Raw genomic sequence first — 6594 nt, forward strand, 5'->3', positions numbered from 1 at the left:
TATCTATAATATTCTCTCCTTATAGTGTTAGCGGTAGTAAATAACATTTTAAATGATAGTTACAGAGCCTGAGTGCCTCTCTTACTGGATTGTAATGGACTAGCACCTTCTGGTGCAGAACAGAGGGTGTTTACCCCCTTGGCAAGTGATCCATATCTGGAGTCTTTTTTCAATATGGAATTAGGAGTCTACAGTTAGACATCTATAGTTTTAACCTGTGATCATACATGAAGTTTATTTTCAGTACCCTCCACAATGTATCAATATAGAGCAGGTTCATACTGTTTTCACATTAAAAGCTTTCATTCTGTGGAATCCAGGGTGTCTCAATTTATCAGGAGGATTGTCCCTTACATCTGTTGTTTGTGTTGCAGCAGTCCTCTAACATCCATGAAAAATCTTCTTGAGGCAGAGAAGATTCGTCCTCAAAATTGATTGCAGAGTGACAAATATTAGAAAAAAGCTATTGTGAGATGATGAGCAGTTTGGTATGCACAAGGAGACTATAACCTATGTTCAAAATTTTCCACACCTCTTTGCACATAAGAATACCTTTATTGGTTTTAGACCATTTTTACTATTTTGCAGGTTTAGCCTTATTAGAAAACCGCATTGAGTACTGTAAGCTCATTTTGCATGTTGTATCAATATTTACTAAGATTGAACTCGCCAGCTGTGGTACCTGCAGATAGTAAGCTCTGCAACTTTGCAGAAGCATTTTATTGGTTTTATGTGGCAAGGTTTTGGTAGTGGGGGGGTTACAGGGGTGGCTTCTGTAAGAAGCTGCTGGAAGCTTCCCCCGTGTTCGAGAGAGAGCGAGCCCATACCAGCCGGCTCTAAGACGGACCCGCCGCCGGCCAAGGCCGAGCCAATCAGTGATAGTGGTAACGCCTCTGTGATAACATTTTTAAGAAGGAAAAAAAGTTGGGACAGTGAGAAACAGCCGCTGGAGAGAGGAGTGAGAACATGTAAGAGAAACAAGTCTGCGGACACCAAGGTCAGTGAAGAAGGAGGGGGAGGAGATGCTCCAGGCGCCGGAGCGGAGATTCCCCTGCAGCCCCTGGTGAAGACCCTGGTGAGGCAGGCTGTCCCCCTGCAGTCCAGGGAGGTCCACAGTGGAACAGATCTCCACCTGCAGCCCGTGGAGGACCCCATGCTGGAGCAGGTGGGTTCCCGAAGGAGGCTGTGACCCCGTGGGAACCCTGCGCTGGAGCAGGTTCCTGGCAGGACCTGCGGATCTGTGGAGAGAGGAGCCCACGGAGCAGGTTTTCTGGCAGGACTTGTGACCCCGTGGGGGACCTACGCTGGAGCAGTGTGCTCCTGAAGGACTGCACACCGTGGAAAGGACCCGTGCTGGAGCAGTTCATGAAGAACTGCAGCCCGTGGGAATGGCCCACGTTGGAGAAGTTCGTGGAGGACTGTCTCCCGTGGGTGGGACCCCATGCTGGAGCAGGGGAAGAGTGTGATGAGCCCTCACCCTGAGGAGGTGAAGCAGCAGAAATAACGTGTGATGACCGTAAACCCCATCCCTGTCCCCCTTGTGCCACTGGGGGGGCTTGGTGGAGAAATCTGGGAGTGAAGTTGTGCCCAGGAAGAAGGGACGGGAGGGGGGAAGGTGTTCTGAGATTTCGTTTTATTTCTCATTACCTTACTCTGGCTGATTTGTAATAAATTGAGCTAATTTTCCCAAACTGAGTCTGTTTTGCCCGTGACGGTAATTGGTGAATGATCTCTCCTGTCCTTATCTCGACCGGCAAGCTTTTTGTTATTTTTTTCTCTCCCCTGTCCAGCTGAGGATGGGGGAGTGATAGAACGGCTTTGGTGGGCACCTGGCCTCCAGCCAGGGTCAACCCATCACAAGCATTTACAAGAATTCATAGATTTTAAAACTGGGTTTTGGAAGGACTTGTTTAGCTACAATGCTTTAACAAATATTAGTGTCAAAACTGTAAGAAAGGTCAAATTTTTCTAACTGTATAGCAGTACTTAGTTACAGGTTCTTATCCTTCGAAGTGGAACTGTTACTTGCTGAATCATTTATTCAGAAGGTTAGCATGAGTCTGTCTAACTACTGAGGTTAAGGAGAAAAGTATTTGTGTTCTTAAATACACAAATGGAAAGAAAATGAACTGAAGATCTGAATGGGTCACAGGAACAAAAGCCTTTGCACCCACCCACTAGGCAGAGAAAGAAAATGGCAGCATGTGAACCTAAGGTTGCTTTTTTTGGTGGAGTTGTTGCTATATCCAGTGAAGTACACGAGAGACTGCAGGTACTTAATGGCTTCCTCTACAAAAGGAGGAGAAGAAAATGTATTCTACAGCTACATTCAGAAACAGCAGATCTTGGAGAAGCTAAGATCAGAGGATCAAGGGCAATCAGCAATGCAGAATGCCCTGACCTCTCCTCACAGTAGGCCCTTTACAGCCCCCCACTACTAAAACCTTGACACCTACACCCAATATGCCTCGGCTGTGGCAGGGTTTGCTACATCCTCGTTTCTCAGCAGAGAGCACTCTCCTGATAGATGAGAAATGTGTGGAGGTCTATAACCACTGGACTCCTCAGAAAGCAAAATACAACCAGCCTTTGATGTTGAAGAGTGTCAGGAACGGGAAAGACCAAAGAGCTCATTCTCCAGCAAGGCTGCTCCAGGCTGGAGAGCCACGCTGGGCAGAAGCCCTGGGTCAGCCACAGAGCAAGGGAATAGGATGGCTGGGAGCCCCTCTTTAGGTTAGCTCCTTTCTCTGAGCACTGGCTGTGTCAGTCCTTACTCTCAGACAACCAGTTTTCCTTCTGGAGTAGGTAGGACAGGGCCTTGGACTCTATGCCAGGGCTCTGCACTCAAATGCTGAGCACCTAACCTGGGTACCCAGGGCCTGTGCAAGCCATCTGCTTCCCCTGGTCATCCTCCCCATAGTAAATATTGTACCAGAAGAGCCATGTACAGAGCAGAGGTGGGGGATCGACCGTGTCCCGACCTCCCTCTGGTGGAAATGTTCAGCTGAGCTGCTCTTACACATGTTCCAAGGCTGTGCTTCGTCTCTGCATTTGCAGGCTTTTAAATTTCTGATTTCTCTGTGTTGAATAATCCACAGATTAACCCAGAGTAATCCCCATCAACCTCATTGGGACATGGTGTATTAAGGTAACCAGATAATATTTTCCCCAGAGCTCCATGACAAGAACAGTGGAATCAGCTGTGGGGCGAATTGAAGGAAAGCCCATATTGCAGGAAGGAGCAGCTGGCCTTAACATTTCGGTGTTTGGGGCACACATGGCTTGAACAGCTTTCAGTGAAGTGTTGTAGAGGTTTGTAACAGAAATGACTGGTGTGGACACAGTAAAAAAAAGGAACCGTGCAGTGAGAGGAGGGAAGCTGACCCTGTGCTTTCGGTTGTGACAAATTAAAGGTGGCACCTTTCAAACATGCAACAGCTGTTGGTCTCATATTACATGTCCTCTATGGTCCTGTCTTTAGCTGGTGATCAGATTTCTCTCCTTTGGGTGGGAGTGACTGGTGAGTGGCAGTCAGGAGTGCTGTGCTCTCTCATCTTTGGAGCAACCACCAAACACTAAAAGTATCCTTTGCCATCTTATGTTATAAATATTGGTGATACTTTGCACAGCTTAATTGCTGCCTTAACAGTTTCTGAGTGGTTGGGTTTTTTTGACAGCACTGTCTCATGCCTTAATGATGTTCACCTTGATTGTTCACCAAGGTTTCTTCCCACTCTTCATAGTGTTGGGTGGGAAGAAAACCAGAATGATTGGCCCTGTGTCCTGTGGAGAGCTAACATGCCAGGAGTCTGAGCTGCCTCTCTTGTTATAGTGTTGGAGCTGCTGGTTACCTGGCTGCTGCAACTCGCCAGCCCCTTGCTTTCTGACCAGGCATGTCACTATGAAGAGCTAGACTGGAAGACCGTTTGCTGAAGAAGGGACTTTTGTTTCAGAAAGCATCTTCAGAGTGGAAGTGCTGTCTGGCTGGTACTCTGCACTTGGGCTTGTCTAAAGGAGTGTGTCAGAGTTCAGCCATCAGCCTTTCCCAAAGCTTTCTGAAGGAAGAGGATTCTTTGTCCAAGAAGTAGAGGGCAGCAGAAGCAGGATAGCCAGCCCTGGCATGGAAATATTCATAACCTTTCATGGCCTTTGCGAGCCCATGGGCACATTCTGTGTGTTTTTTCCTCGCATTAAGGAGTTTGCTAGCATTTATTTTGCAAGCTTATAGGAAGGTGAGCTGGTATGCTCTGTACCTACTAGGAACTGGAGTATATTCAAGACAGATGTTAAAAGCTTTCTCAAGAGGAGTTAGAACTCGATAAAACAGTAAGAAACCTTGCAGGGTCTTGGCATAAGATGTGACTTACAGCTCCGTCTAGAGGTGATGAAGCATCAGGACGACGAAGAGTATAATGCTGTGCTGTACCAGTGCCCTGCAAATTAAGGTCTGTTTTTGACACAGGAGAGGGAAAACTTGGGTTACAGAAATACAGGTCACAAATTAAATACCCTGCTTACCAGGCAGGCTGCTGGGGCTTCAGGTACTGTCAGTCTTTTCTGTGTGGAGATTCTTGAAAGCTTATGCAGTGGCATGATCCCTGGGAGTACTGTGGACTAAGAACACACTAATGACTCAAAAGGAAAATGTATTTTAGTTAAACATAACAGAGGCTCAGTGATCTGTTTTTGCTGGTGGCTTGAGGAATGTTGGTGGAAATGGTGCTTTCACCAAAAAAAACAGATTGCAACTGCAGAACAAAAGCTGTTAATATTTTTAAGAGGAGGTCCAGCCTTTTGCTGTGGGTATAACAGTCAAACTTGAAGATTCAGAAGGTTTTGAAAGGCTGTCTGCTCACTCTGGAAATGCTGTCCTTTTGTTCCTGTATTTGTGACCGTACTTGAAGATTGAAATGGCTGATGTTTCTCACTCCCCGTCCTATTCCCTCTCTTCCTCCCTATCCACCTGCATGAGTTGAACAAGCTAATGTGTTGTCCATTGCAGTTTAGCCAGGTTAATGCCACATGTGCATTCAGCCGCCATGCCTTATATTTCATGTGGTGGTGAGGGGCCTGTGACTGGCATTGCTTTGAATTTAGTGAGCTGCCACTTAAGCCCCAGTAACAGTTTGTGCATTTTCTTTCTGCTAGTCTGCCCCAGCTGTCAAGCAAATAGTGTTGGTTCAAACACCCTTTATGGGTATAAGAAATGAAATTACATTAAATTACGTAAAAATGGCTAGAGACTTCATATTAGAGGTGAAGGGAGTAGATATGCAGTCTTGCTTGCCAAGTAATCATTCTGCTAGTAACATGTACAAAATCAGCCTGGAACAGTTTATTCCTGCTGTTATTTTACAATTTGAGCCTCAGAATGATCGGCAGTTATGCTGTTCCGGGAAGGGAAGTGACTAATCCATCAAGCCACCTTCCTGCAAAGCAGTGCCTACCACGTGAGCTGTCTCTGGGCATGTAGCCCTGTGACCACCTAAGCTTTTTTCTGGGGGCCTTCAAGCACTTTGTCACAGCAGACACCTGCATCTTTTTGTTGTGTGCTTTGGTTGAATATGAGAGATGATTTCCTCATTTTGGGAATGACTTCATTTTTTTTTCAGGATTATCTTGCCCCATGTGTTCATTTTGCCACAAATGGGAAAGCTCCAGCTGGGGGAGGAACGAAATCTTGAGAAGCTGAAGCTTCTGATTTGAAATTTTCTAGTGCTCATTGGGAACAGTGGGTGGCCTTTTCTTTTGAGCCTCCTCATTTTCAATATCTGTTGATTTGACTCTCATCTTCATTCATCCTGGCTTCTGTAAAACAAAATCCCTGGGGGAAGTTGTGGGGATCGGCAACTGTGGCAACAGAGTCTGTGGCTAACTTGCTGCCGGAGCTGCTGGCAGGAGAGTTTATTCATTAGAAAACAAAGCGAATGGTTCCCATGTGCTGTAATATCTCACACATACGTCAAGAAGATACATCTTTGTATTAGGTTGCCTCCCAAGTGATATGAAAATATTTGTCCAAGACCTGTTCAGTAGTTCCTCAGGTTAGCTTTCCAAGAACTAGATAGTTACTGGAAAGTGTTGTCTTGTGTACCTTATCAAGAGACTGGTAATACAATGAAGTAAAACTTATCTATGGTGGAACTATATTTAATGATTGTTTGGACTTACTAGGTAAAACTTGTCAATTACTTGTTGTTAATTATCATTCGATCTATTTCCCTGTAAATATCTATGGGTGCAGAGGAATGAATTCTCAAACTATTCCACTGAGATTTTTTATTTCCTTAGCACTTTCTAAGTGTGTGCTGGTACTCCAACAGTTTCAAAATCTCAAACTGAGTAGTCCACTATTTGAATCTCTTTTAAAATTTCTTAGTGTTGGTACCTAGTATCAACAGAAATTAGCTGTTGAAAGACTCCTGTAATCCTTATGCAGATCTTTCTCATTTAAAACTACATGTGAGAGGAATCCATGGGTAGTTTTCTGTATCACCTGCTGTAGGTTATTTTGATAGTTGAGAAGTCAATATTCTCAAGCATGGAAGTTATTGTACAGTATAGGACACAAAATTATTCTAGCAAGATAAGGAA

This window comes from Buteo buteo, chromosome 2 (assembly GCF_964188355.1).
Source record: "Buteo buteo chromosome 2, bButBut1.hap1.1, whole genome shotgun sequence".
Taxonomy (NCBI): Eukaryota; Metazoa; Chordata; class Aves; order Accipitriformes; family Accipitridae; genus Buteo; species Buteo buteo.